The 8,760-nt window shown below is 30.4% G+C and overlaps 1 long non-coding RNA gene and 1 pseudogene across 1 annotated transcript; both read left to right on the top strand.

Moving 5' to 3' along the window:
- The first annotated feature begins 338 nt into the window (after window positions 1–338).
- On the top strand, window positions 339–1,350 carry LOC150033847 (serine/threonine-protein phosphatase 7 long form homolog; annotated as a pseudogene).
- Window positions 1,351–2,919: 1,569 nt separating this feature from the next.
- Window positions 2,920–4,332, top strand: LOC150033846 (uncharacterized). Its single transcript, XR_016532378.1, has 2 exons — window positions 2,920–3,511; window positions 3,789–4,332. It is a non-coding gene; the product is annotated as an uncharacterized LOC150033846 (long non-coding RNA).
- The last annotated feature ends 4,428 nt before the right edge of the window (window positions 4,333–8,760 follow it).

The following is an 8,760-nucleotide window of genomic DNA, read 5'->3' as shown; positions in this document are numbered from 1 at the left end:
AATTCTACTAGTTAAGGCTTATTCTCAAAGCTACTCAAAGAAAATCTATTCAACACTTAGAAATTTTCCTTCCTTTCAAATAGGATTTAACTTATACTTAGTTAATTTCCTTAGTTACCTGCTTAAGTAGGGAAATTAAGATTTGGGTTGCACAAGAGTGCACTATCACTCTACAAGACATAGAAGTGTTATTGGGGTTACCTGTTGAAGGTGAGTCAGTCACCGGAGTGATGTATGATGACTGGTTACATGTTTATCAATTGTACCTCAGTGTGACCCCACCTGCCAACAAAATTAAAGGATCGAGGTTAAGTTTGATATGGTTAGGGACATAATTCTATGAGCTCGCAGATGATGCAGACGAGGAAACAGTTATGAGATATGTGCGAGCATATATACTATAAATGATGGTTGAAAGTCTATTTTCCGACAAATCAAGTCATTTTGTTCACTTGATGTTCCTACCACTGTTAGCTAACCTCTATGATGCGGGACGGTATTCGTGGGGTGGAGCATGTTTGGCATGGTTGTATAGACAATTGTGCAAAGCAACAAGACATGAAGTTTATGTGATAGTTGGGCCTCTCATACTTTTGCAACTATGGGCTTAGGAGCAATTTCCAACAATGGATCTACAGCTATATCATGTAAATGACGCTCAATTAGCTATACAAGCCTACGGTTCTCAGTATGTTTTAATTCAATTTAATTTTTATATGACTAATCTAGTTAATTTAGAATCTAAATTATCAATTTAAAAATTTAGGTGGAGAGACAAATTTTGTGTGACTAGTACATCCACACATGTAGTCAGCCAGTACAGATACATGTTTGATCTGCTTCAACCTGATCAGGTACATTAATACTGAACCAAATTGATTATTTTATACAGGTTTTTATTCTATTTGTATTTAATATTTTCCAATATAATATTTTGTGTTTCAGATTATTTGGGAGCCCTACAAACTTATTATGCACACTTTGCCCAATTTTTGTATAAATGGTCAAAATATATGGCGGACGATAAGTCCTCTCATATGTTTTTACATTGGTGAGTGACATCTTCCTGACAGAGTGATGAGACAATTCGGTTTTCAACAGGATGTCCCATCGCCTTGTAATACTGAATCCCTACAGCATGATATTGACTTAGGGACTGAAGACTGGTCCAAAAAAGTTGCACATTTGGTAGTGCGATGACACTATCGTGCAAGGTTTATTGCAGTGGGAGTTTCTATTGAACAGTTTGATAGGGATGTCACTCAATACTACATTAATTGGTATAATAATATCACAAGGCGCTACGTTACTCGTTTGGGAGCAGTTGTGGGTCATTTGGTAAATAAATAAATATTATCTAATTGATTTATAATTCATAGAGATCTAACAACAGTAGACTCTATGATGTTGTGAATGATCCTAACCAAGTTCTTGCTATATGTAGTGACAACCAGAGCTATATGGAGGAGATACATTATATGTATGATATACCTATTGTTCCTCCACCAGCTCTAGACGTAGAGGACCTGTTTGAGAAGAAGATGATGAGTTTGATGAGGTTGGCCACAATGTGGAAGAGTTGCCCCCTATGATGCACACGTAGAGCCAAATTGATTATGTTAGTCCGATGATGATGATGCCAGCATTTAGTTCAGGACATTATGACTCAGAGGTTGGTCCATTATCTTCATACGTGCATGGACATGGTCGGGGTCGTGGAGAGTAGAATGAATATTTATATTATGAAGCGCTTGCAGAGGTACCAGAGCAACATCAAGAAGAACCAGAGCAACCTCAAGTTTGAAATCGACAATGACAACCAATTCGAAATCGACGACGTCCTTGTGGGACACATTGATTTTTGTAATTATTTTTTATATAAATGAGATATTTTAATTTATACTTTATTATTTTTATGAGATATTATTAATTTTATTTGTTCTTCTTAGAGTTAAGTTAAGAAGATGGTTTAAAAATAATAAAATAATAAGATAATAAAATAAAATGAAAAGTGGAATATACTAAATAATAAAATAAAAAAGGGAGTTGAAATATTAAAATAACATAATGGAAAATGAAATATTAAAATAACATAATGAAAAATAAAAAAAATAAAAAAATGGATGTCGAGTCTTCAAAATTCGACTTAGGTTAGTCGAATTTTGAAGAATCGACCTCCTTTGTCAAGTTTTCAAAACTCGACCTAAATTATTAAAAAAAGTACAATATTTTTATAAATAGTTTTGAAACAATAATATTTTTATAAATAGTTTTAAAAATCACAATATTATTTTATTTTTTCCTATTAGTTTTAACCACACTCAAAACTTTTTTTAAATTTTTTTTATAGAATTTTCACATTATTTCACTTTAATATGTGAGTTTTTCTTCTTTCACCATCCAAATTTTCATTTCCAAGAAAAATAATTTTTAAAAATAACACATATTAATTTTTAAACTCATTCAAACTTTTTAGTTGCATTGTCACATCACTTCATTTTTCAAAATTTCATTTCCAAGAAAAACACTTTAAAAAAAATAACATATATTAAATTTACTTTTTTTTCCATTGAATTTTTACATGACAAAATTAATTTCCAAGAAAAACACTTTGAAAAAAAATTTCACATCATTTTATTATTCCAATTTTCATTTCCAAGAAAATCACTTTGAAAATATAACAATCACGTCACTATTCAAAATTTCATTTCCAAGAACAACACTTTGAAAAAATAATATATATTAATTTCTAAACTCATTCAATAATTTTTCCTATAAATATCTCCACCATAACACTTTTTCCACACCACTCTTAAATCTCAAGTTCTCTAACCTACCTTTAATTTCCTCTCAAGCTTTCTTTACTTCTCGAGTCGTCTTTTTCTTCTTTTTATATTTGTCTTATATTGTTACGAGTTTTGTATTTTATGTCATATAGGTTTAATGTTATAAGTGTTGTGTCCTTATTATGTTATGTTATATTAGTTTGATGTTATAATTTTTGTATCTCGTTATATTATGTATAAATTTAATGTTATGTTGTTTGTGTTACGTATAAGTTTAATATTATGATTTTGTGTTCTTATTATGTTATGTTATATATAATGTTATGATTTTTGAATTCTTAGTATGTTATAAATAAGCTTAATGCTACGATTTTTGTGTAGTTATTATGTTTTGTTATATCAGTTTAGGGTTATGCATTTTGCATTCATATTATTCATATTATGTTATGTTAAATTCTAATATTTATATTATGTTGTGTTTTGTATTTTGTATCTCTATTCTCTATTATGTTATGGTTTTTTTTTAAAGAAATCCTTATTATGCTATGATATGTTTAATGATTTTTATGTTCCTATTATGCTATACAAGTTTAACATTATAATTTTTAATTTATATAGGTTTGAAATCCAACATGGAAGATGAAGGTCAAGTTCAAGGTTTCACAGGATGAGCTGATAGTACATGGGCCCACTACATCGGGATTCCAGGGAATAAAAATGGCACAGTATGTAAATATTGTTTTCATGTCAATAAATGTGAAGGAATTACAATATTTAAGTATCATCTTGTTGGATATGACCCCAACAAAAATGTGAAGCAATATCGTAATGTTCCATAAGAAGTTAAGACAGATGTTGAACATTCAAAGAAAAGATAAGGCAAAAACTAAGAAGGAGATAATTGAACATATACGTGAAGAACTGCGTGGAAACCTTAGCTGTCAAACAAAGTTTGCTTTTGAATCAAATTCAGATGACAATGTTAATATGTGTATCTAGCAGGTTTTCATGTTGATGATTGACGTATGTATCAAGAAGTTCTTCGTGCATCAAAACCTTTCGAATGGGAATGTGAATATGGTATTAATGTTGCACAAAAGTTAGGTATTGATGTTGAACATGTCATACGTGAAGAGGTAATAACTAGTAGTTCAAGTAGTGATGGGGACTTTTTTTGAGCGGCACATGCGTACCACACACTACAACATAATAACTTTGGAAGATCAATAGTTAGATCAAGGTCAACAAAATGAAGGTAATGAAGATGATGATCATGATGGTAGTGACGGGAGAGATGGTGGTGATGGAGGAGGTCATGCTCAAGAAAATTTTGGAGGAGGTCAACAATATGAGGACTTAGCCCCTTCGCTGATATGAGGCTTAGTTTATTCAAATCATTGAGAATAATTTTTGTTGAGCGAATGGGCATTGTTGGGCTAGAAAATAACTAAAAATGTCAACACAAACCTTAAAAAACAGCAGGGAATTAAGGGAATGTAAAAAATCTGCTATGCTGTCAAAATTTAAATCTGCTATGCTGTCAAAATTTGCTGTTGTCTTCTTTATGTTGTTACTGTTTTTTCAAGTTTTTAACTTGGTTAACCCCATTTTTTACTTGAAATTCCCACATTCAATCATCTTCAATACCTTAGGATAGTTTTAGCTTGAATTGGGCTTCACATTTATGGAAGTGTGGGTTAAGAAGAAATAAAAATATTAGCAAAAGTTAGGTGATTGGAAGGAAGAATTGTGTTGATACCTTGGGTTAAATTTATTTAAGGAAAAATGGAGATTAGGAAAGCCTACGATCCAAGTAGTTCTCGCCTTTGACTGTGAATGACAAAGTTTTATGAATGTTTTTCTTAATGTGATTTCAACGCATATGTTTGATGAATGTTTTCCTTAATGTGGTTTCAACGCATATGTCTGATGAATGTTTTACTTATAAGTTTACAAAGCATAATTCCTAATTGAGCTCATAAGTTTTGAGGATGCTTTCTTAAAGTTGTTTTCAATGCATAGTTTAACTAAAGTATGAATATGTTGGACACAGGGTCCACCCCAAAGAAAAGTTTCCAATGTATTGCTAAGCATAAGTTTTTCTCTCTTAAAGTAAGCTATATGTTTCAATATTTATTAAGCATGATTATATATTATTGAGCTAGATGCTTCAATGTTTTCAAGCTTGTTTAAAGCATGAATGATTTTTAAAGAAAAGTTTATAAACCATGCGCTATGCAATGTTTTAAGCACGATTTGATCAATGAAAGCATTCTTAATGTGATATGAATTTTCATGCGATGTTTATCTATTTGAATGCCTAAGTTTTCTAAGAAATGCTAAAGAATTAAAGTATTATGAATGTTAAGAATAAAAGCATGTTTCAATACTTTAATGATGAAACCCGATATTGAAGGAGATGAGGGTATCTAGGAAGTACATTATGAATGTGTTATATTAGCCTTTGGGGCATATCTAAGTACATGTATGACTATTATCGACGTTGATTGTATTGAGACTACTCTGCATCAGCTAAGGTTATCGACGTTGAGAGAAAAGAGAAAAAGGAGTTCTATCTCAACTAAGGCAAAAGAGTACAAAACAAAACATAAATGTTTTATGAGATTAGCCAAAGTTATGCTATGATTTCAGAATTTTCAGTATGATAATGTTATGATTTAAAGTACAGTTTATGTGTTTAAGCTAAGCTTGATTTCTTAACCCTAAATTTATGAAAGCATTCTTTATTGTCAGTTGTTTTCTGTTTTATTTAGTATACTATGTTTAGCTCACTCTTTTAAAATGTTTTACTTTTTAGGTAGCGATCAATTTTCCACAGCCTAGCTTACAACTGCTAGTTTGCTACAAGTCTGTAGATCCCTAATAGACTTGAAGTTGTATAGATGGATGTCATGTCTTTGATAGGCACTAGAACTCTTGTACATATAGTGGGAAAGGGTAAAACCTTAAGTATGTATATATGTGGAAGTGCTTAAATGAGAATTCTGTTTGAAGTATGTATATAAGTTGTGGTTTTGTTATATATTGCTAGTGAGTTCTAAATGCCTACAAGGCCTTTGCTGTGAATGCATTTATAAGTTAATATGTATATAAACTATCTATCAGGTTAAATAGGTGCAAGGAAACAAGTTAAAACTTGGGTAGTAGGTGTTATAAGAGGGTTGACGTTTGTTGTCTTCACATCCCTTCTCAGTCCAAGAGGGTAGCTTGGGAGGGGTGTGATAGGATGAGTTTAGATATTCAATATGGACATGGACAATATGTCTATAACAATAGTAACTATGGTTATTCTCATAGTAGTTATAATCATTCTAGTGATTATGGTTCCTACAGTTATAATGATGGTTGTAACATATCGGTTTGTACACGCGGACCACAACTTCCTCATGAAAGTGATGAAGGCCCATACTCTAAACCTCTATGTTATCTACATTCTTCAAAGCATCCCCATTTGGATGGAATATGGTTTGATCCAGGCATCATCCTATTGGTATCATCGGGGTTGATGTTGAGACTCATGGATGGCATACTTCCAATTATGTTAGAAACTTTGAACATACAATGACTTAGGAGCAATATTGTCATTACCAAATAAATTATGCTAATGTTGGGCTAGTACCTCCTAGATCATTTTTTTACTATTGAATCTTGTACTTGACCTTCCATTTTGGATGACCTAGACTTTATTATTGAAATATTTTGTTGATATTCATTTTTCAGTCTTCACTAGTATCTATTATTTGATTATGGATCATATTTGGCTTCTAATTATTGATTAATATGCTTAAAGTCATAGTTTATTGCTTAAACAAGTTTGTTCTAAAATTTCACTAAAAAATTCACAATATTTTTATAAATTTTCGTAATATTTGTGGTTTTTCTTAAAATATCTGTCGATATATCTGTAAATTTGAGTTACAGATATGTATACTGATAAAAATATTTTCGTCCTTGCTAATAGGTAATTTAAACAAGAAATTCAACCCAAGGTACACAAGAAATTGATAACAATATTTTAAAGCACCATATTTGATTATAATAATAAGATTGGTAATAAATATTGAATTTAAGAACTACCAATCAAAATAAATAAATATGAGCAATTAGTTTCAAGAAAAAATATTTTAATTAATTTAATCTAATAAAATGTAATAACAAATTAATTGCAAAACTAAAGAAAACTTTCAAGAAAGATATAGAAATTATCAAAGGTATTGAAAAAAAAACATTTGAGAAATATATATTTTTATGGAAAGCTAATAAAAACCTTTGAAAAAAATGTTTTTTTATTGAAGGTTATTAGAAAAACCTTTGATAAATTACTTTTTATCGAAGACTACTTAAAAACCTTTGAAAAGAAATTTACATTTAACTGAAAAATATTGAACACCTTTAAAAAGCCTTTGAATAATATATATTTTTATCGAAGGCAACTAGACACCTTTGGAAGATAAATATACATTCATCAAAGGATTTAGAAAACCTTTAAAAAATATACTATCCTTAATCAAAGGTTTTCTACAAATCTTCGTGAAATACTTTTTAACGAAAGTTATTAAACACCTTTGGGAAAAAAAAGTATATATTTATTAAAAGACTTTAAAAAATTTTGAAAAATATATTATTTTTTATCGAAGATGTTAAAAAATCTGAGAAATATTACTTTTTTTTTTTTTTTTAAGATTATTAAACTGCCTTGAAAAAAAAGATACATTCATTAAAGGGTTTTAAAAACCTTTAGAAGATATATTTTCTTTTTTGAGTGCTTTTAAAAACCATTTGAACAAAATATGACTACAAAAAATTATTAAAAATATTTATAAAGATAAATGTTCATAAAATGACCTTTGTCAAAGGTCTTTAAGAAACCTTTTTGAAAATAACTCCTATTAAGTATTATCAAAGGTTACTAAAAGCCTTTGAAAAAGTGTTCATATATTGAAGGAATTTGAGAACATTTGACAAGATGAAAGTGAAAGTTAAAAAAATATATTATCCTTAAAAAATATATATTTATAGGTATGTTTTGTGGAAAAAATTCTTATAAATAGAAAAATCCAAAAAATATTTACACTTTATAGGAAAAAGTTCATGTACTTTTAGAACTTTTTGCTATAAAGTATAAATTTTTCGAAATATTTTTTTATACTTAAAAAGGCCCTTGTTGTGGTGTGGGATAAATTTTTCTAAAAGTTAAAAAAGAAAAAGAAAAATAGAAAGTAAACTCTCGCCCATTTCCCTTTCTTTTGCTACACCACATGCATGCATAATGCTAAACCTCACCATAAAAGGAAAAGAAGCCTCTTTCGATAAGCACTCCCTTATCGCCACCCTCTCTACCATTCACTAGCAACTGTAGCGCCACTCGCTTTTGATAGTTGAATCTGTGAAACCCAAATTTCTATTTTCCTTACTTAAGCAAGTGATAAAAGGAATTAACTAAGTGAAAGTTAAAGCCTAAGTTAAGGGGAAGGAAATTTCTAAATGTTAAGTAGATTTTCCTTGAATAATTTAAGTTAAGCTTTAATTGGTAAAATTGTAATGAAATTTGTATAATAAGTAGGTTGATGAGGAAGTTAGTGTGGAATGGTGAAGAAGGAATGGGGATTTGAAAAGAAAAATATGGAAATTGAGTTTGGGAAATTTGGAAAAAATTGGCTAAGTATGGAAAATTTATGTGAAATGCGTGTTGTGCATAAAGCACCGAAAGGCAAGTGACTAGTGGCACAATCGTGTAGGAATTGCACGGAGACAGACAATGTTCGCAGTAGCTAAGAGCGAGATCGTTGAGAGCGAGATCATTGAGAGTAAGATTTTGAGCAAAAAAGTGGGAGAGAGCGAGATTGGAGAGAGCAAGACCAGCGAGAAAGTGGGAGAGAGTGAGAGTGGAGAGAGCGAGACCAGCAAGAAAGTGGGAGAGAGCGAGAGCAGTCTGTGCGTCAACCAAGCCTTG

The sequence above is a fragment of the Benincasa hispida genome, chromosome 9 (assembly GCF_027475165.1).
Source record: "Benincasa hispida cultivar pf3 chromosome 9, pf3_genome.v1.1, whole genome shotgun sequence".
Lineage (NCBI taxonomy): Eukaryota > Viridiplantae > Streptophyta > Magnoliopsida > Cucurbitales > Cucurbitaceae > Benincasa > Benincasa hispida.
This window is presented reverse-complemented; position numbering and strand designations above follow the sequence as displayed.